We start from the raw sequence: 23,392 nt of genomic DNA, 5'->3' as shown, positions 1-23,392 counted from the left end.
CAAAAACCATTAAAAAGAATGGCGTGTCTAACAATTTACAGTCATCAATCATTAAGACTGAAGTCAAGAGAATTGTCAATGACGCTCATTTATTTTGGTGTTTAGAGAAATGTAGGAGCGCGCGGTGTCAATATTTCTGTGTGGGATTTAAATAAGAGCTTAGCCAAGGTGTCTCACCAGCTGTTGTTCTACAACTCCCGGGATTGATTGGCAGAGAACGCTAAAGGACCTTTCACACGGGACAGAATTAGTCCGCGCGGACATTTCTGCATCACAATGTTATCCCTATGGAGCTTGAATTCCGCATCTGTTAAAATCTGCGGGCCTTTAATTCAAAACCGCAAGTTTCAATTCCGCAGCAGAAAAGCTTTCTGCTGCAGAATTAAGGACTCCCTGTGGAATTGTTCTTGTGGGTTTCTAACATACAGGAGATGGAATTCTGCAACTAAAGCTGCTGCGTTCCACAAGATGCTCCGCAGAACGCATTCCACAATTTAATACCTAACTAAATCCACACTATTTGGCAAAATCCACATTTGCGCTGCCGTCAAGTCCGTCACGTGTTAAAGGTCCCTGATGGTCAAATCCACATTGGTGAAGATCCAGGATTTAGGATCTTATCAGATAACACATGTGAGTAGTATAATAGGGAATATCATGCAAAGCTGAACAGCAAATACAATATAGAAACCGCAAAAGAGCTTTCCAATCAACCATTGGTGCATTTATTGATCGGTTGGTTTTAAAACTTACCTATTAGGCTGGGTTCACACGGGGCGGATTTGCCGCGGAAATTCCGTGCGGAATTTCGCCGCGGCAAATCCGCATGCGGCCGCTAATCCCGGGATTAGCCAGCCATGTGGACGAGATTTCTCAGAAATCTCTTCCACACGGGACGGCAAATGCTCTGCAGCTAATCCAGCAGAAACCACCGCTGTGGCGCGGATTTGCTGACCGCAACATGATCATTTTTTTCCCACTGCGGCTGCGCTCTCCTCTATGGGAGCGAGCGGCCGAGCCGCTTCAAAACCGCCGCGGGTTTTGAAGCAGCGGTTCTCCCAGCGGAAATGTTGCGGTTTTTCGCTGTGGCCTTCGGGAATCCGCCCCATGTGACTGGCCTTAGAGTTGAGCGAATGTACTCTTCCGAGCTTGATGCTCATTCAAGTATTAGCATATGGTGCTCGTCGTGTTTGAACCTGCCCCAGTTTTTGGCCCCTCCCCACTGTGACGTGTCAGTTTTTGCCAGGGAAGGGGGGAAGGAGCAAGAGAGAGAGAGACCAAAAAAAAAATAAAAAATCTTGTCACCCGGCGGCCCACATACATAAACGCTCGAGTCTCCCATTGTAGTCAATGGGGTTCGTTACTCGAGTAGAGCTCTCGAATTTTACGAAAAGCTTGACTCGAATAACGCGGACCCGAGCATTTGGGTGCTCGCTCATCTCCATTATCTATTATTATACATAAAATATTCATTCCATTATGCAGGGTAGCCCAATATGTTTTGTTTAAAGAGAACCTGTCATTATCTTCGAGCACCATAAACTTCATGATGGGGGTCAAAAGTGAGAGAACAGGGAGGTCAGGGAGCTATGTTTCATACTCACTGGGTGCCCCGTTCCTGCACTTGGTACCCCATCACACACATGGTGACTCTTTTCAGACGGCTCCACCCCCTTAGAGAGGAAAGATAGAGCCGTCTGAAAAGAGTCACTCTGCGTGCGCATGTCAACTTCGCATGGACACAGCACAGGAATGGGGCACCAGGTGAGTATGAAACACAGCTCAGCGGTCTCCCCGATCCCTCAACTTTGAGCACCAATACGTAGTTTATGGGGCTCAAAGGTGATGACAGGTTCCCTTTAATCCTTGACTTTTGGGTCATTTCTTTTCCATTGCTGCTTTTTTATATGTGATTTTTTTATATCCTTGCAGTGGAGTTGAGTTTTTATTCGACGGCTAATATGTTTATGCCCGTGCCTGTAAGCTTTTTTTAGGTTGTGAATGTGGTTCACAATCTCGCACTCTCATGGGATTGAAGCTTATAAAACAAGGTGGGTATCCCACTTATAAGAGATGGAAGAGCTTAAGGTGGTGTGCTGTAAGTCACTGAGGAAAACTAGGGCCAAGACTTGGCCTTCTGGATGGAAGGGACCCCTCTATGAGGCAGATGACTCCCCTCTTGGGGTATCCCTGACGTTTCGACTTCAAAGTTTTGTGGACTGCATCTTCAAAGGAAGTGGTACGGATTTGCAAAAAGGAAGAGAGCAACACCGTGAGCTGCGATCCCAGCCAGAACATGTCTGTTGCTATCTGGAGTGAATTGAAACTGTTCCGGCCATTCATCCAATGGTTCATGTTCCGATCTCCTGAACACTCGAGTGACAGTCACAGTACAGGCTCCTCGGTCTCCATCATGGCTTTCTGCATGCTCAACGGCTGCTTGAACTGCTCAACTTTTTATTGAGCACAGGGAATCATGCTGTGTGATGGAGGAAGATGCCCGCTGTACCAACTACAATTTCTTCATCCCTGCCTTGTAAAGACATTGCAATGTTTTTCTCGCTGGGCCCTTTCTCTTTGCAGTTTTTCTTCGTCATCTCTGCAAAGAGTGCGAACTGCCCTTACATACTCCCTACGCTTTCTAGGGTAATGGAGGCACGTGCGCACACCGCTGGTAGCAGGGTCCACCCCGCAGCACACAGAGGGCACAAGAACCTAATGGTTACAAAACACAGTGATAAACACTATCAAACATGGCAGACCTCATCACTAACAGAGAGGTCCTAACTGCGTGCACAAATACGCCCGCGTGAAGGAGCCCTTAGGGTGCGCTCACACATCGCTGATTTGCTGCAGATTTTGGTGGAGATTCCACCCCTTTAATTTGAATTTAATTGCAACAGTGAAATCTGTGCAGATCTCCAGCAGATCCGCAGCAAATCAGCGCCGTGCGAACGCACCTTCACACTATACAGACTTTTTTTTTACTAAGCATTTAGAGAGCGTGTAAGCTGGTAAACTGCTGCGGCAAGGTGAAGAATGCCTCATTGTACCCTAACGAGATATAATACAAAGTTTCACGATCGCACGCACTACGGATTTATGAAAAAAAACTGTAAAACTAGATGTACTATATAAACAAGATGCTTTTAATGTTTTCGGAATGCATTCATAGTAATAGCAGCTATCACATTCTGTACGATTAATGGAAATGAAAGATGGATACATGTTTGTATAGACGTATATCTATAATATCGCTTGATTATTTCTATAGTAACAGCCATATTTCCGCTACTGTATAGCGGGAGCAGCACTTCATGGGGAGAGCAATTTATGAATTATTTAAGCAAAAATGTAATATCTGTCGGTGAGGATCAACAGACAATAAATCAATTCTTCTGTGGTCTAATGCCGTTATCTATGGCGCTCTGTGCTAATGTTAGGACTGCCAGACCAGTGTGTTATGTCACTAATTGGGTAGAAAAACTCTTAGATGTTACTTATGGCCTCGTTACCGTTCTAGCAACCTCAGAACAATAGAGGGAGCATAAAAGCATTTTATTGTTAAACTGACACTAACTTTTTTTAAAACGTGTACTTATATGATAGCCGGCGTGATAATTGGTAAAGTGGTTATTAACTTATTTACCTAAAATAATCTGTGCTGAACAATCCCTCTAAAGTGCTGTCTCATTTACTCCTACCTTGCCTACTCTCACAGGATTGACAGGGAATGCCAAGATAGCAGAGCTGGGGGATAAGTCATCCTGCTCATTGAACTGCATGCAGAGAGGAGGGGGCGGAATAGACACTCACACACAGATCTCAATGCTGAGATTTCAGCTGTTATTATACTCGTGTGGCGCAGTTTGTTAAGGCAGCAGATATGCAGTCTTAAGCTCTCGCTCATGACCTGAAGGTTGTGGGTTCAATCCACACATGGTTCAGGTAGCTGACTCAAGGTTGACTCAGCCTTCCATCCTTCTGAGGTCAGTAAAATAAGTACCCAGCTTGCTGGTGGGTAAAAGATGACTGGGGAAGGCGATGGCAAACCACCCCGCAAAAACAGTATGCCGAGAAAACGTCACGTTGTGACGTCATGCTTGCACAGGGGGAACTTTACCTCACTACCTACACTGATAAATGTTGCTCTACACTCCTACATGATGAGATTATGTCTGCTGCCATAGGTGCAACTACGCTCGGATTTTGAATGAGGAAGTTTGAACGAGGTAGTTCAAACCCCGCACCAGAGTTTGAAAAAAAAAGGCTAGAAGATAGCAGCTGCCCGATCTTCTCCACACGATGTGTTCACTATGTGCAGTGAAGATAGAGCATGTCCTATATTTTATCAGATGTACAAATAACGGCTTAGTAATCCCCACAGTGAAAACAAAACCCCTGAACTATTGAGATCAGTGGTTTAGTTTTGTTCCCTTATATGGCCATGATTATCATGGCTGTATAAGGGGAGAAAAAGACACTCATGTGTTTAAGCCCTTAGAGAGCAGAATCTCTGCAGTTCTCTGTGTACAGTTTATAGAACACAGCACAGCAGCAACTCCTCCCATTAGTTCTAAGAGGCTGGAGAGTCGGATATATGGACTGCAGAGCAGAAAAGTACAGGATACAAGTTTTATAATGGTCAGAAAGAGTGTTATTCCTCATGCACACAAAATGGCAACTTGTTCTGAAAAGTCATCTGATAGCTCAGGTATGCTTTAAGAAGCTAATTAGCTAAGGGTCCTTTTAGATAATGGTTCATCTTTTGGGGCTCTATACAGGCAGATTCAGACTTTGTTAGCGGACTAACGATCATTAATCTGATTATGTATTTGCATAGATCTGTCACTGGTTGGCTGCACATATCCCTAATGTTCTTCTCAAGCACCTGCACATGTGCAGTTTACTACCAGCAATGTAGCAACTGGCATACATGTACATAGTCAAGAAAGCTCATAGATTGTATATATGATATCCGCAAATGTTCAGCGCTTTTGACATCTACAGAACAGGACATATTTTTAATAATAAGCGTACTACAAAGATGTTAGTGATGGCATAAACGGATGATTAAACTTCAGTTATGGCTCTCAAAAACTTTGTTACCTTATGGTTCCCGGCCACACGTATTATGGTTCAACCGTAATTGACAAAATATTTGCGAAGTGGTCATCTGAAACTTCAAGCTATAGTGCCCAATTTGGGAAGAGTGAATTGCCACCGTAACTTTGAATTGCAGGTACTGGTGGTGGGGCCCCCTCCTCAATAGCAGTGTCACATGATGCATGATATCATAGGATTTGACAATAATTTAAAGGGGTTGTCCCGCGCCGAAACGGGTTTTGTTTTTTTTCAATAGCCCCCCCGTTCGGCGCGAGACAAACCCAATGCAGGGGTTAAAAAAGAAAACCGGATAGTGCTTACCTGAATCCCCGCACTCCGGTGACTTCTTACTTACCTGGTGAAGATGGCCGCCGGGATCTTCACCCTCGGTGGACCGCAGGGCTTCTGTGCGGTCCATTGCCGATTCCAGCCTCCTGATTGGCTGGAATCGGCACGTGACGGGGCGGAGCTACGAGGAGCCGCTCTCCGGCACGAGCGGCCCCATTCAGAAAAGAAGAAGACCGGACTGCGCAAGAGCGTCTAATCCAGCGATTAGACGCTGAAAATTAGACGGCACCATGGAGACGAGGACACTAGCAACGGAACAGGTAAGTGAATAACTTCTGTATGGCTCATAATTAATGCACAATGTACATTACAAAGTGCATTAATATGGCCATACAGAAGTGTATACCCCCACTTTGTTTCGCGGAACAACCCCTTTAATGTGCATGAAGATGACTCAACAACTGCCCCCCTCTCCCACCACACCCCCCACCCCACCTCACCCTTCATGTATCAGACTTTTGGTAAACCATGGTTAAGCCTTGACATATTAGATTTTGACTATTACTGTGTTCAACTAAGAGCCGGTGCACCAACAATGCTGTTGATCCAGGTTTAGACTGCGATCAGCTGTTGAACTTGGTTTAAGGAAAAGGTTTTGCGCCAATACTTGATCCAAGATTTGCCAAACCAAGTTTACTTGATCTGCAATCGAAGGTTGAACCTAGAAGAAATGTATCGCGTACAGTGAGGGGTGATCTTCCCAGCAGTCACAGCAATTGTAAGATCATGCAGTAAATGTCGCTGTAATTTCACCACCGAGGAAAAGCCTTTCAGGCTATGAGCTGAGTCCGCCATCTTGGATTTCAACTGCTAAGCTAAGTTCAACTAGTTTGATCCACCAAAATCGAGGGATCAAATTGAACCTAGATTTGAACCTAAATCACAGACCAAAACATTTTTCTACTTGATCTTAGATTAACTCTGGTTGATCTCAGTTCAAAACTTTGGTGCAACGGCGCCATGGACAACAGAGTCAGAGATATCAGTACCTGCCTCTTGTTCTCTTCCTATGGCACTAAAAATGCATGCTTGACCACCAGATATCTTGTAGTTAGCAGGCAGGTGGCACTTTATAGTTCCATACAAAGAGAACGGAGCTGTGACAATATGCAATAAAAGCTGCTCTTAGGCCACAACTTTTATATTTTGGGGCCATCTTTGAGTCTTTCCCAACTTCTCTGTCTTATGTACAGCACGTATAATGTATTTCTGTGTATTAGCTGTAGCAGGGATTAAAAGGCACGGCGTTGGCGCTGGAGCCCTGGTGTTACTACAGTGGTATCCCTTTAACCATATTTATTCTAATACCACCAAAATATTAGTGGCTTAGGCCTGCTACTATGATCTTTAAACTGGTGAGCAGTCATGTGGTTAACCATTTATAGTCATAGGGGCCGGTAGCCCATTGTTCGCATTGAAGTTAAGACCAGGAAGACCTCAGAGCCTTCCAGTGCAATGACTGTGTATTGATAAAGGGTAATGCACACAGACGGATGTGGTTTTTAATATAAACTTCTATGGGGCCCTTTGGTGAGGAAATATACACAAAATAGAGTATGTTCATGTGCGCAAAATAGAAACCCATTGAAATCAATGGTTTCTACTCTCTGCATGTTCTACACACAAATATACCCATGTGAAGGAGCCCTAATGTGGATTCACCATGAAACGTGTCACTTGCTGCACTTCGGGGTCACTTATCTAATTTTCAAACAAGGAAGCTCCAATCATGAAAGAGCCAGTGTCTCTAATAATGTGTCCATTCAGGCTGTAAAAAAAAGTTTATGTCTAGAGATGAGCGAGTATACTCGCTAAAGGCAATTGCTCGAGCGAGCATTGCCTTTAGCGAGTACCTGCCCGCCTGAGACAGAAGGATCGGGTGCCGGCGTGGGGGAGCGGTGAGTAGCGGCAGTCAGCAGGAGGGAGCGGGGGGGAGAGAGGGAGAGAGAGATCTCCCCTCCGTTCTGCCCCGCTCTCCCCCACAGCTCCCTGCCCGCCGCCGGCACCCGAACCTTCTGTCTAGAGCGGGCAGGTACTCGCTAAAGGCAATGCTCGCTCGAGCAATTGCCTTTAGCGAGTATACTCGCTCATCTTTATTTATGTCACATACATTACTTTTAATACAGACAATAACTTAAAATGTGTCAAATATTTAACAGGAATCTAGGAAGCTCAACAGAACCACTGATGGAAAAGCTAAATGTAGATGTGAACATAGCCTAACACTAGAACGGTGCTGGAGGCCGTACACAAGTGCCTGTGACTCCATAGTATTGTGTGTCACTGTTCAGCACTGCAGTATCAGATTATTGCAGTATACAATAGGTTATTCCTCATTAGGGTGTATTTACACGAGCATGTTGTGAGCGTGTGCGATGTTGGTCCAAGAAACGCAGACCGATACCGCACTTGCAAAGCTGCTATTTTCATGCAAGATGTGCTTAGCATCGCATCACATTGCTGCACTTGTGATTTTCACGGGTGTGTAAAACGCATGTGAAGATCACCCATTATCTCCTATGGGAGTGAAACGCATTATATTTGGCTGTGATTGGTTCATCAAGCGCTGGTTCTGATTGGCTGAGCTATGGTGCTCAAGAACCAATCACAGCCAGGCCTTCTTGGAGGCGTGGGATTTTGATCCTCTAATCCAGGAAGACTGAAGACAAGTGCTGGAGGTGAAGACGCATCAGAGATGACAACACCTCTTAAGTGATGTATTATTTTTTTTGGGGGGGGGGGGGGGGGTTCTGCAGCTAGGGTTTAGTTTAGGGCTTTGACAGTAGGATTTCCTACTGTAAAAGTTGCATTGCACCTCACGAAAATCATGTTTTCATGCGATGCGATACAACAGAAGCTCCATAGAGAAACATAGCAAAAACTTAAATGGGCCCCCCATTATGGTGCCAAATTTTGCCTCATAGGACAGGAGGGCCTGGTGTTTCTTTTCCATTCCATGCCCTTTAAAACGACTTTTGACAATTCTCAACCTTCTTTTTTTCTGACAGCTCCTCTTTGTAGGAAAGCCCTGAATATGGTCTCCTTATCAAAAAGAAAAAAGTGCAATTGAAGGGGATGGCCAAAGTGGTGGTTGGGGTATGTCTCTTGCCACCACGGCGGCTGATGGCATTAGAGTTGCAGGTTGTAGACTCATGACTCATCATCTTGGATGCTTGGACCTTTTACTAATAGTACAATAACAAGTGAGTCCACAACAGGGGGTTAATCATAAATAGAAGTGCCTCTGTGCTAAGCTGGGGTCCCAGATTAATTTTTAGGCCATTTCCGAATGCATGTATACAGTCCCACTTTAGTCTCCGATCAAGGCCTTACCAGCCGTTTCCGCTGCAGTACCCGCAGTTTGTACTAAGTCCCCCTTTTACCTTCCCAGGGCTCTCAAAAATATATCCCAGCTGAAGTCCTTTCCTTTTCAGCAAAGCATATGCAGCCGCACAACTGAATCCAGAGGAGTATGGAGGCATTCAGGAACTGGCTACCGGCCGTGCGGGAGAGAAGCAGAGACACTGTAAGTGGGCACAAGCACAACTGCCCATAAGGGGAGTGACACTAGTGTTCCGTAGGTGCCAGGCTGCAGCAGCAGAATCCTGGTCTGCATCCTCGGTAGTTGACTGCCCAACTCACTGTGGCCGGATACCGATTGGAGAGCTCCGGCCCAGGTGGGACTAGCGCCCACTCACAACAGCCTCCAACATCTCTCCAGTCCTCCGTATTCACTGGTAGTCTTAAAGTCTATATCATATACATTTAAATAATTTAACATCCCCCCTACACAATCAGAGCTGGACCCCTACTCTTCCAGGACCGAGTAGCAGTCGCATGCTCTGCCTCAGAGGCGTAACTATAGAGGGTGCAGGGGATGCGGTTGCACCTGGGCCCAGGAGCCTTAGGGGGCCCATAAGGCCTCTCTTCTCCATATAGGGAGCCCAGTACTATGAATAAAGCATTATAGTTGGGGGCCCTGTTACAGATTTTGCATTGGGGCCCAGAAGCTTCAAGTTATGTCTCTGTGCAGCATGGTTTAGGTATGGGTATGGGTACAGATATAGATAGAGGGGGGGTGGGGGCTAGCTCACCTTTTGCATCAGGGCCCCTGAGCCTTTACTTATGCCCCTGCTCTGCCTCTATAGTACGTATGCCTTTGAATGTATCCTGCTTGGCCAAGCAGTATGTAAAAAAGAACAAGTTATCAGAGTACACAGAAGTCACACCAGCAGTAGATAAACATAGCCTAAACCATTTCCTTAACATGCTGCTCCTGTGATGCTGAGATTAATTCTGATATATTACTGAATCAGCATACATTGAGTCATAGTACAGACCATCTGTAAATGTCATCGCAGCTACTTAAAAGTAAAATGTGTCACCTGCAGGACTTTTTTTTGAAGAACTTCGGCTTTTCCTCCAACTTTCTTATGACTCTTTCTACAAAGCAGAACACTAATTTCCTTAAATCAATCTTACCCGGCCACTAATGAGCATGACTTCATGTACGGCACTTCATTCTTGCTGTCTGAAATACACTTCCTGTTTGCACAAATGATTTAATGGGCCAGAAAGTTTCTATCAAACAGACCAGATCATATTTCCTTAACACAAAACCGGACATTGGTAAAAAAGAGTATATAAAAGTTTTATGGACTTGACCAATAAGATTGTACTTGTAGCATATTTTTCAGCATGTACTCCCATGGTGCTAATCTACTTAATCAACAGTACTATATATTGTATAACTGTATTTCTGCAGCATGTTGAGAACCAGACAGCTTTCATCAAAGCCAATGCCACATAGCATGTGATCTTAAGGGAAACCCCTATCAGCAGTTACTCACCCTTACCCCCTCCCTTATTCGTCACCTACCGCTGGTTCCAGCCTCTGCTGTTTACAGACAGCTGTGATGTCACGTTAACCTGCTGCAGCAGCCAATGGCAGAGCCCAACTATGACTGCTGTCATTGGCTGTTTAGGCTTAGCATGATTAGCATGCCAAGTGACATCACAGGTAGACCGGAGACGGCAGCAAAGGGTGAACCAGGCAGCCTGGAGAAGTAAGTGCACTTTTATCATTTTGGGCTTTGCTCAACTGATCATACTCCACGTTCCACCTCTGTCTTCTGCTTCGTTAGCTCGGTCTGGTATGTTGTATGGGGTATCGTTCATCACCTATTCATCATGTTGAGGCCAATCTTTCTCCAGTTTCCATGAGCTGTTCTGGATTTCCCTTATTCCTTGCTTTTATCCTGATGTCACTGAATGACTATGTAAATTGATATGGTGGGGAAACTTCTAAAACCTAGAGTTGAAGAATAGTGGAGATATTGCCCATCACAATCTATCATATGAATGCTATTGTTTGTAAGGCCTTTCAGCTACGGTAGTAATAATTTACCGTGTAGACTACACGGCTCTGACAGTAGTCTAGGGTTTACTTACCTAAAAGTGTAGGCTAGTCCTGTATAGGGGCATTTTTGCACAAAGATATTTACTCTATAGGATCCCCATAACGTTATTAATATCGAGCAGAGACAAGACTGATTCCTAATTCTTCACTGCCACCACTCTTAAGGAGGCCTCACATGTATCATGTACAATGCGATCATCATGATCTTGCATTACTACATAGATCAGAGTTGCCAACCTTTCGTACCTTGAGAGCCAAATTCAATTTTTCTTGATGATTGGGAACCACAAAAAATGGAGCAGAGGCGTAATAAATGTGGAAAAGCAAGAAATGATGATTTTTAAAACATTTGTTTATTGAAATTTGTATATTTTATCCAGATTGGCAGTGTTTCATAGTTCGGATAGCCACAAAATCAATAATGTAAATTGATATAAGAAGGACTTACTTGAATTAGAGGGGGTGCAGAGGAGACCACCAGGGTGATTTAGGAAAAGGGTGGATTTCACTATCGAGACAAGTCATTGAAATTTCTGTGGACTGCTGTACATTGATTGGCTGATGGGCCAGGTATAAAATCCAGGTTCTATCCCGGGCTCTGATGTGATGTCACAGTTTTATAGAAGGCAGCTGGACTTTTGAGTACCTGAGAGAGAGAGCCTGCAGTTTGTGACTGAGCGCTTGGATAGAAAGTGATACATAAAGGACAGTGTACCATTGTGCCCGCATGTAATGTGTGGGTAAGGACTATCCATAAGAAGAACATATATGCTTGCTAGGAGATAGGAAGCTATTGTATGGATAGCATCTGCAAGAAACTACCTAAGAGCCCATTTACGCAGAAAATAATCGCTCAAAATTCGCTGAAGCGGCAGTTTGAGTGACAGTTTTGACTGATCACTTTGCATAACCTCTTAAGTAGCTAATTAGCTACTTAAGAGTTTCTTAGCTTGCAAATGAAGGCGGAGCTGGATACCACTGACAGCTTCGAGAACAGCAGGAGCGCTGACAGCTGCTTTGTTCTCGGAGCTATCAGCGCCGCCTACTGAGAACTCAGCGGGCAGCGCTGATAAGAGTCATCGCCGACTTTTAGCTTGCTTCAAGTCAGCGATGAACGAATAGCGCATGAAAAGTGCACGATAGCCACGCGTTTAGACGCAACGATTATCGCTCAAAAAAATGGCTATAAGACCCTACTATGCCTCCACCTTCATATGGGTTTATATGGAATCAGTGAGTAAAAAAAGAGCGGCATGTACCATTGCATGCGGTATTACAGAGGTACATTACAGTGGAACCAAGGGCGTAACTATAGAGGATGCAGGGGATGTGGTTGCACCCGGGCCCAGAATCCTTAGGGGGCCCATAAGGCCTAACTTCTCCATATAGTAAGCCTAGTAGTATGAATAAAGCTTTATAGTTGGGGGCCCTGTTACAGCTTTTGCATTGGGGCCCAGAAGCTTCACGTTACGCCTCTGAGTGGAACACAGAGTGCCTATGGGTCAATTTAACGGATCTGTAGGTACTCCGTCTGCCGCAGCAGAGACTTTTGCACGAGGCTTCAGAGATGTACTTTAGCCACCTAAGTTCCCGTCAGCAAGTTATTAACTTCAGAAGCATATAGGCTGCAAATTGGAGGCGACCTATAGACTATGTTCAAACAACATACCGCCTGCTGTGATTTCCCTGCTTGCCACTCTGTGCTATGATGAGGAAGGACAATTACTTTAATAGTTATAACACATTAAAGAATTTCTGTCCAGGCAATTTTCAAATATTTTATATTAAGTATATGGAATCCAGAAATGTGGTTTTAATCATTTAGGCATATTTGAGTTCCATATCTGTCATACATCCAAGCCTTGAAATTGCTGTACAAATTTATAGTAAGCTTGTCAGATCACTTCAACCACAAAGAATGGGTATAAGATTGGTTAGCTGCAAGAGCGGATTGTAGTAATGCACAGCACAGGCCTCTCTGGGAGGGCAGGTGTTAAACTTCCTATGTGATTCCGAAATGCGATGTGATATTTAACCTTTTTAATTGCACCGGTCTATTGTGCTGCTCTCCCGTAGTGTACACCGTGGTGCGAATCTCCAAAGGAAAGCAGGGAATAAAATACCTTAAATAAATATTAATATTGTGTGTCTGCCAGTGAGGATGTAATTCTCACACTTTCTATGGTTTTATATAATAGACGGGTTAAAATGAGATTTAGGAATGACTTTTCCCATTATGTTATTTATGCGCATAGACTTTTGCCAGTCTCAGAAGTATTCTTGGCATGGTGCTCTCAGGGCTGTAGTTACAGCTGGTTCTGCCCTAGGCTCTTCCTGTGGATACACCCTACGTTACCATGTGTGAGTTCGATGAGGATGTACTATTAGCCAACACCCCCTCCCCCCCTTCTACTTCTTTCTTAGGAAAAAATCATGTGTTTATAAACAAGTACCAAAAGAAGAAGAAAACGAAGCAAATCCTAAATTCAAGGGATTCTCCAGTGTTTATGAATTGAGTGTAATGAGCGGTGTGCGTGCCCTTAGTTGTAGAGAATGGGATACTGTTTCTCCTTATGGAGAGCACCAAGTTGTCGTAGGGAGGCTTATAGGTTATGCAATGCTACTTGGGAAGACGTCTATGCAAATAAGCTCTGCTTCCAAGAAGAAGCAAAGTTGTCTCTTTAGTGTTGCCTGTTGGAAGATAGCTACTCTACACTATCCTACCAAAAGTATTTGGACACCCCTATCAGTAGTATGGATTGTGTCTTATTAGTGTGTCATGCATCCTAAGTCATGCGGCATAAGATGTTGACCCCATGGGCGTAACTATAGAGGATGCAGGGGATGCGGTTGCACCCGGACAATGGAACATTAGGGGGCCCATAAGGCCTCTCTTCTCCATATAGGTAACCCAGTACTATGAGTAAAGCATTATAGTTAGGGGCCCTGTTACACGTTTTGCATGGGGCCCGGGAGCTTCAAGTTACGCCTCTAGTTGACCCTTAGAGGTGTTAGACATAGGTTTCATGGGCACTGCACGCTATTGGATATATGGGTTATGCCACTGCAAACACGCTGTCCGTCATGAAGCGCAATTCATCAGCCTGTCTACAATGGGGCAAGGAGCGTCATCATTGGACAGTTGAGTAATAGAAGAATGTTCTATGGAGTAATGAATCACAGTACTTCATCTTCACATCAGATGGACATACCATGGTGTGGTGGCCACCTGGAAAACACCCTTTGCTCCAAATTGAAGTATGGCGGAGATTCTGTTATGGTGTGAGGATGTTTTACATGGCATGGTCTTGGTCTGTTGCTTGTAGTAATAAGAACCATGAACATGGAGGTGTATGAAGGACCAGGAATGTAATGAATAAATAATTTTATTATAGGAATACAGAAGGCAATGCGTTTTTGTGCCAGACCGGCACCTTTACAGAGAAATGCAAAAGAGAAGGAGATTTAAAAAGCCCACAGCTCAAGGCAGTGGGTGACGTCAAAGGGCTAACAGAAAACACTACCAACACAATGTCATTGGTTAAGATCAATATAATGTTGGAGGAACACAGAAAACATAAGTAATATCATTGTATGAAAAAGAGAGAAACTGCAGGACAGCTTTGTTGGTGACCCTAGTTGTCCAGGGGATTAGTAGAAGTTTTCTCCAATGCCAGAACTCAAAAACGTCAATTTTTCTTCGGTCTGCTATCCTCAATGTCAACATCTGATAGCCATATGTTGAAATCAGGAAGACGATGGCTGTGATTAACCTTCGTTTGAAGGTGATTGAAACATCCCTTCATTTCTATATTGGATCTATGCTCGCCATGGCCGAATGTCCCAGTGCTAATCAATGCTTTATCTCACTTGTTGAGCTGCCGAGGATGCAAGAGTGGCAAGCAAATACAGCCTAAGGCAGAGGAATGATGTTAGGGACCACCTTGTACAGTTCTGCCAGGAGAACAAGCTTAGAATCACCAACACCTTCTTTACCCAGCCGAAATAATGTCTCTACACCTGGACATCCCCAAATTGGCAGCATTGCAACCAAACTGTCTATATCCTCTGCCAGCATGAAGACTGAAACAGAAGCAGAATCCAATAACAAAGCAAAGATCATGGTGAGGATGATAAGTCAGAAAGAAAAGAGACAAAAGGATATACAGTATGTAAAGGGGTCAGTTTGAAAAGTTTTAGGCCACAATGTGTGACCATGACCCCAGTTGTTGACGGCACAGACACTGACATGGACACAGCAAGGTTAAGCAGAAGGGGTATTTACTCACTGTGAGGCAGTGGCATGGCAGTTACAGTTTCTCAACGAGGCCAACAGGCTTTGTGGTTGCAGTTCTTTACAGAGGCAGAAACTTGATGGTTTTCAGCATATTTCTACTAATTGTTACTGAAAATTACTATGCCATGCAAATTACTTCTTCAGTATATTAATAAATAAACTGCTTTGGACTCCTGTTACCTTATTATATTAAACTCAATGATCATTAAAATTACAAATGGACATAAGAATATGATTCACTCAAGTGATTATCTGTTATTGTTTCCTTCTTAAGTGATGGGGCTTGTTAGAAAGTCAATAAAAGAGGGCTTTGCAAATGTTGCTGCCTCAGGCAATGTTCTGCAGGACCCTGGTTAAAGTCATTACTTTGACTGAGTTAGTTCATGACTGGTCAATAAGCAAGCTTATACTGTACAGTAGGGTTCCTGTCATAGGCTCACAGGTCACATGGAAGGCAATGTTTATATGTTGGAAGTGCTCCACTTGTCTTTTTGTGACATCTAAATTATAATGTGACGGAGAACATATCCCAAAGTCCTAATAACAATATGGAATGGTTCTGCACCGTATGACCTATTGTACGGAATCATATAGTGGCATTTGGTAAATAAAGTGCTGAGAATCATTTACCAGCTATTATGTATTTGTATGTGCTCTACTATTTGCATTACTTTCATGCTTTTTTTCACTTGAAGCAACATATTACATAATCCCATTATTTAACAATAGTTTCTTTCATCATGTTTTATCATAAAGCCAAACTACAAAAATCTAATCACTGCCATTTACTACAAAATTTCACCTTTCCCATGGTAACCTGGACATAGACGTATTGATTATTAAATGGTTTGTACCAAGACTGATTTTATCACAGGACAAGTGATAAAAGTCGATCGTTGGGGTCCCACTGCTAAGACCACCTCCGATCCCGAGAACAGGGGTCCCATGTCCCCCTCTTCTCCTCACTGCAGCCTCACAGTGAGGAGGAGCCTGTGCTGTTCCATTTATCTCCAATAGGACTGCTGGAGTTAGCCGAGTGCTTATACTATTTTCGTCAGCCCCATTGAAATGAATGGAGCATCACCACATATGTGCAACTGCCACTCCATTCGATTTTTATGCAACAAGCCCTCAGTGATGAGAAGAGGAGGACATAAGACCCCTGTGTCACATTGTGCCCTTGGGGCCTGTAGTTCTGTGGGTTTCCAATAGCAGGTGTGGTTCATTTGGGTGGCTGATGGTGTGGAGTTCTCCAGCCAGCCAATCACCACCGGTCTTGTACACATAAATACCAGCTGCTCTTACTAGAGGGTGCTGGTCATTTTGCCATTTATCTCTCAGAACACATATGGGGTTTGTTGGTTTGTACATTGATTTGGGGTCACAAAGTGAACCTGGAAACTACAAGCCAGTAAGTCTTACTTCCATTTAGGGAAAAATGTTTGGAGGGTTTCTAAGAGATTCTATCCTGAAGGACCTCAAGGAAAATAGCTGTAGAACTCTGAATCAGCATGGGTTTATGAGAGATCGCTTCTGTCAAACCAACCTGATCAGCTTCTATGAAGAGGTAAGTTCTGGAATGGACTGGGAAGACTCATTGCATCTTGTGTATCTGGAGTTTTCAAAGCGTTTGATACTGTGCCGCATAAAGGGTTGGTATATAAACTGAGAATGCTTGGTCTGGGTGAGAATATGTGTAAGTGGGGAAGTAACTGTCTCAGTGATAGAAAGCAGAGGGGGTTATTAATAGTACATACTCGGATTGGGTCACCGTTACTATTGGGGTACCACAGGGGGCAGCAGTGAAGGGGTCACCATTACTAGTGGGGACCACAGCGGGCAGTATGAGGCCCTATTCTTTTTAATATATTAATGACCTGGTAGAAGGATTGTACAGTAAAATAGCAATATTTGCAGATGATACAAAACTATGTAAAGTAATTAACACAAGAAAGGATAGAATGTGGTTGCAAGTGGATAAGTTGTGGACTTGGGCAGAAAAGTGGTAAATGAGGTATAACACTGATAAATGTACGGTTCTGTACATGGGCAGGGAAATACATGTTACCATTACACACTACATGGGAAACCACTAGGGAACACTGACATGGAAAAGGACTTAGGGATTTTAGTTAACTGTAAGCTTAATTGGAACAACCAGTGTCAGGCAGCTGCTGCTAAGACAAAGAGGATCATGGGGGCATCAAAAGAGGTCTAGGGTCACATGATGAGAACATTGTTCTTCCTCTTTACAACTCACTGGTCAGACCACACATGGAATATTGCGGACAGTTTTGTGTACAAAGGCGGGCAACTAAAGTAATAAATGGAATGGGCGGACTACAATACCCGGAGAGGTTATCAAAATTGGGGTTATTTAGTTTAGAAAAAAGACATCTGAGGGGCGACCTAATAACTATGTATAAACATATCAGGGGACAATACAGAGATCTTCCCAATCATCTGTTTATACCCTGGACTGTGACTGTAACAAGAGGGCTCCCTCCACATCTAGAGGAAAGAAGTTTTCTACACCGACATAGAATGGGGTTCTTTACTGTAAGAGCGGTGAGACTATGGAACTCTCTGCCTGAGGACACGGTAATGGCAAATTCGATAAAAGAGTTTAAGAGAGGCTTGGATGGCTTTCTTGAGTGATACAATATTATATGTTATAATAATAAATAGCTTCAGAAGGGTCGGTGATCCGGGGATTATTCTGATTGCCAGATTGGAGTAAGGAAGGAATTTTTTCCCTTAAATGGGGAAAGTTGACTTCTACCTCATTTTTTTTTTGCCTTCTTCTGGATCAACATTGAGGATAATAGGCTGAACTAGATGAACATACGTCTTTTTCAGCCTTACATACTATGTTACTTCTTCAGGTGTTCACAGGTGTTCAGACATTAGGTGTGAACAATGTCTTTTTCTGTGTGGTGTTTATGTTGCAGACACTTGGTGTGAACAGGGTTGTGTTCTGTGTAGGTCTGAAGGTGTGTAATACACTAGGTGTGAACAAGACTGATGGTGATTGGCTGGCTGGAGAACTCCACACCATCAGCCAGCCAAACCAACCACACCTGCAGTATTGTGCTCCTGGAGACCATAGAACTACAAGTCCCAGGAACGCAGCATGACACCCTGTTCTCAAGATCAAGGATGATCTCAGCAGTAAGACCCCCACTGATCAGACTTTTGTCACTTATCCTGTGTCTTGCATTACAAAATTTCTGGTAGTTCTACAGCTGTTCCTTGGAGCAGGCCCGTGCTTAAGTGTTGTGTCCATCTTGCAAAATTGCAACTTGCAAAATTTATGGCATTGCTTTTAAAACAAGCCGCACACCCGCTGTCTTCCTTGGCTCAATTTTTCATCTAGGAGACTGTAGCTAGGCCTTCTTCTGTTTTCAGTGACACCCCTATACCATTGCACAGTATTTTGACCACTGTTTGGGAGCAGCAGATCATTCCTCAGATGTGTGGCTGTATACCCATGCAGTTTTTTACTTCCATTGACTTTAATGAGAGTCTGAATCGTCAATATGGATTCACGCTGATTTTCATGAAATCACCTGACACAAATCGATACTTCTAGTAATTGCTCATCACTAGTGTATCATTTCATACTGAGATTTTTTTTTTAGTTGGTTTCATGTGGATTCTGCCAAAAAATTGTGGCATGCTAGATATTCTTCTCTGGATGCATTATGGCTTTGTACTATGGTCCTGTAAGGATTCTGTGTGTCGTCTTACACCCTCTATGTATAAGCCCTAATACAAAGCATAATGTGAGCACATTACTGCCTCTAAATCCATTACACTGGAAACTGAATTTGGTAAAGGTGGCAAAATACATGGTTATATCTTGTACAATAACACTGAGCCATTGTAATGATGATCATTTACAGTGTAACGATAATTGGCTCTAAGGTACCAGACAATCATGTAGGAATAATTGATTTATTAGGAAAATGTATTCAACCCGTTTTTATTGATCTCAGTTGTGTTATCCTGACATGTATCCAAGAGTCGTCTGATAACTCCCTGTTTGGCATATTCCCACACTTGTCATGGATTCTCATAAGGCAAGCAGATGAGGATAAATCGTCTTGTTGACTGAGCAATAGGGCCATTAGAGATCAGTAAGGGTGCCTTCACATCTGCGCTAAAACTTCTGTTTGGAGGTCCGTCGCAGAAATACCGGAAGAAATAGCGCTGCATGCAGCACTACTACTTCCGGTAAAATGCTGGGCAGCTAAAATCACATGGACCCCATTACTGTCAGTATTTGATACAGTTCGGTTCCATCATAAGACAGACCCATTCAGCTAGGGGATTCCCCTCTCCTGCTCCCCAACCGTGCAGGGAAACCCCCAACGCATATGTGAAAGCCACCAAAATCAGCTAATTGGGTCTGTTACTTTATTGTTGTTACTTTTGACTCTTATATGGAGGCGGACAGAGTCCCTAGAGCTCTATACTGCAGAGCCATAGGCACTTTGTGTGCCGCCATATGCTACTGTATTATGAAGATATTCTCCACTAGAAGAAATGCAAATGTATTATGGAGGATATTCCAATTTTATTCTGTCTTATTCACGCTAAATTTGGTAGAATCGTAGATAATTTCACTGCTTTTGTATGAAATTAGCGGCATATAGAGGTATTGTATTACTCCACCAACTAATATGGATGCCTATTACAGCCCCATTTAAAGGGATTACCCAGTTACCGGACAACATCCCTTCAATAGCGTTCGCTTTAGTAAAGTAACAAGCTGAGCAGTACTTACCCCTCCTCTGCCGCCAGCATCCAGCACTGCAGCCTTGCTGTGGTTCCAGTGTCTGTTGTGACAGCTGACATCATTGGAAGTCGGGTGACCGCCGCAGCTTTACCGTTTGGCTCTTCTGGCATCATGGCGCCCAAAATGTGGAAGCCTCTATTTTGCTGCAGCGTTCACCTGACTTCCAGTGACATCGGCTGTCACAGCAGACACCAAGAGCACAGCGAGGCTACAGCCCTGGAGATCCAGCGGTGGAGAAGGCGAAAGTACTAATCAGTTTATTTCACTACAGTAAATGGGCAACCCTTTTAATTTTGAAAATGTGAGAACAAATATACTGAGACACATGTATCAATATAATATATAATAATCTTTATTCGTATAGCGCCAACTTATTCCGCAAGGCTTAATAATAGTGCAATATGTAGGGAAGCGGGGAAGAGCCGAACCAGGACTAAGTTCCATCTGCTTACTGCCATGCCATATCGCCATCCACCTGCAGCTTATATTTTGGAATAGTTGGCAGGATAGCACACCACATGACTCTGTGAGCAGCGCTCTGCTCTAAGCGCCAATCCAGGACTAAGCTCCACCTCTTCACTGTTGCGCCATATTGCCACCCACCTGCATCTCACCAATGTATTGTCCTTCATAAAAATCCATATTTATATATGAATTATAGTGTAATTGATCTACTTAAAGTTCAGTATTGGGCTTGGTATGGAAAGTGGTATTACTCTATGGCCACCTGCACACGAATGGGTCAGATTCCGGCTGCGAGATGTCGCAGCGGAATCTGACCCTGTGCCCTGGGGCTGACCCCCATGTACCTGTGCACTGTCATCGAGTGCATGCGCAGTAAAGTGTGTGACACGTCGTCACTGGGCGATGGCGTGGAACCCGGGGCCAATGTGCACTGCTTACTGCGGACGGGCCGCGGGACGGATGATTTCCATTGACTTCATTACATGCTGTCATTCATTACAGCTATGCATCGAAAGTACATCGGGATGAGTTAACTCTGAGCAGTAACTGGGAGGGGGAATTTATGTAACGGTTTTGCCTTGCACATTTCCAAGACTGTGTAGAGAGTTCTCCAAGGAATAACAAGTAGAACACTGAGGAATTTCCACTCCGGATTTCACATTCTGTTTGAGAGGTGTCGGGGTCCGCTTATTCTTAAGTAGCGGGGAACTGTATTGGCCTGAACTTAATGGAAGTTTCCAGAATGTGCTTGAATGTCCTATGTCTGTCCTGTGCCTTTGTAATGTCCTTGTTTTGCTTGTAGCATGAATCAGCATTATGTGTATTGCATGTCTGCAGCACCACAAGGGTTAACTGTCTGGGTATGTCTGGGAATTGTATCATTTGTTAGTCACGTGGTCATGCTTTATATATGTGATTGCAAAGTGTATCTTAGGAATTGTTTTTGTTCAGGTTTGGCAAAGAGTTGTCTATGGGGAGGGAGTCTGCCTGCACACAGACACCATCGGTCTGTGTGTAATGAAAATGGAAGAGGCCGAGAGATTATTGGATGTGCAGCCTACGCTGACAATTCCAAGCGCCCACAAGATCAATGTCAGTTATTGAGAGAAAGAGGAGACGCTCATATGCGAGTGTTCAGAGAGTAAGTGTGAGTCAGCCTGTGTTGAGAGAATTGATACCGGGAGAGAGACAAGACACAGATAACTGGGACTGTGTGAATGCCCCATGAACCTCCACCGCTACTACTGGTACCTCAAATCTGCTGTTAGTCTGTTATTGGATTTACAACATTTAGTAAAACGGATATCATCAACCATTCCCGGTGTGTCCAGAAAAGTACTTATTCTGTGTGGACTCTATTTATTCTACTAAGGAGTCACATCAGAAGAAAGGAACGGTGGTGTCACCCGTGACAACCTTGGATTTACAGGTAATTTTGCTGCCTACCATTTCCTTTCTTGTGACCTTCCCCAGTGGCGACATGGACCAGTCCCGTGCTACCTGTAACTGGGGAGCGGACGGTAGAGCCATCGTGACAAGTCACCATCTCTACCCCCACTGTCTTCTCGGCTGTGGGCCTGCTCGGTGGACGCTGCACTATTATGACTAGCATTTACATACTAGTACTACTGTGACCAGCATTTCACTGTGGTGCATACTTTTATCTTCGTGGTAAGACTGTTCCATTTTACGTTTGTACTGTGTTAGGGGCTACCCTGAAGTCTTAAGATGTGGCCATGGAAATTGATTGTGATTTGCACCAAATATCAGCCCGTTGGAACTGAGCATGCTCAGTCGGAACATTCTAAAGACTGAAGCCCTGGTTATAAAAGGGACTTTTTGTGCTAAGTCACAGCAGAGAGACAGTGTTGGGCAAAGTGAGCTGGAGGTGCTGCTGTAGCTAGATCTGAGAAAGCTAAAGAGCTGTTGCCTGTGAGGGGAAGCTGCTGGAGCTGCTGAGGGAGGACAGTGACCAGGGACTGCCTATTGCCTGGCGCTAAAAGAGAGAGAGAGAAAGTTGGCATTGTGCCTCCAGACCAGCCTGACATTTGGATAGCGACAAGGATTTATGAAAACCATGGTGGAGGAGCTCTCCTGACCATGGACTAGCCTAGATTAGTGAGTATTCCTATGTGACATATCGTAAGTGAGACTAGCCTCAGTCTAACAATAGGTGTGCACACTGAGGAAAGGGTTAGACTGTGAGTTAGCAGGCCTGCTATAGGAGATAGAGCTCATATTGCGGACACTTACATTGTGCAAGTTTCTGATGCTCAAACCTGGGTTATGGACAGTGTTATTTAAAGGGGCATTATGTGTAAATATGGGAACCAGCTTTTCTAGGAGACTGTACTGGAGTGTTAACTTCATAGTAAGACTGTTCTTTTTTATTGTCAGGCTTTTGGATATTCCTTCTCTACAGGAAATTGTAGAATTGAAAAATTGTAGTTCAGTGTCGGACTGGGATGCCTAGGGCCCACCGATAACATTGACTCTGGGGGCTCACTTTACAACTATGTGCAAATATTACCTTATCCGCTGCACTCTTCATACACATAAATGGAAAGGTGGCGGCATTGCATGAATCCTTGTCTCCACTGAAGTACTGTATATGGAGAATACAGTGAGCGAGAACTGGTGGACCTCCAGTGGATGCAGATCCCAGAGGTTGCATATATGTAATATGCAGTAAAGGGTAAAATCAGATGTATCAGCCAAAAACTGCACATACAGTTTCATTGCAAAGCGGCGAAGTTTTCAAATTGATTTTTAATAGCTGAAGTCTTTTGCAGATTACCCGTAAAACTATGTCGCCATTAGCAATCAATATGCAAACCAAGCTGATTTGTGGTAAAACTGAATGTGGGCAGTATCACATGGGCGTAAGTGCATTTACACTGCGTATTTGCACAATGGGTGTTACGTATTTGCACGTGCATCTGCGTTTTTTACCGTT

Source organism: Eleutherodactylus coqui, chromosome 10 (genome assembly GCF_035609145.1).
Source record: "Eleutherodactylus coqui strain aEleCoq1 chromosome 10, aEleCoq1.hap1, whole genome shotgun sequence".
In the NCBI taxonomy this organism is placed as follows: Eukaryota; Metazoa; Chordata; class Amphibia; order Anura; family Eleutherodactylidae; genus Eleutherodactylus; species Eleutherodactylus coqui.
This window is presented reverse-complemented; position numbering follows the sequence as displayed.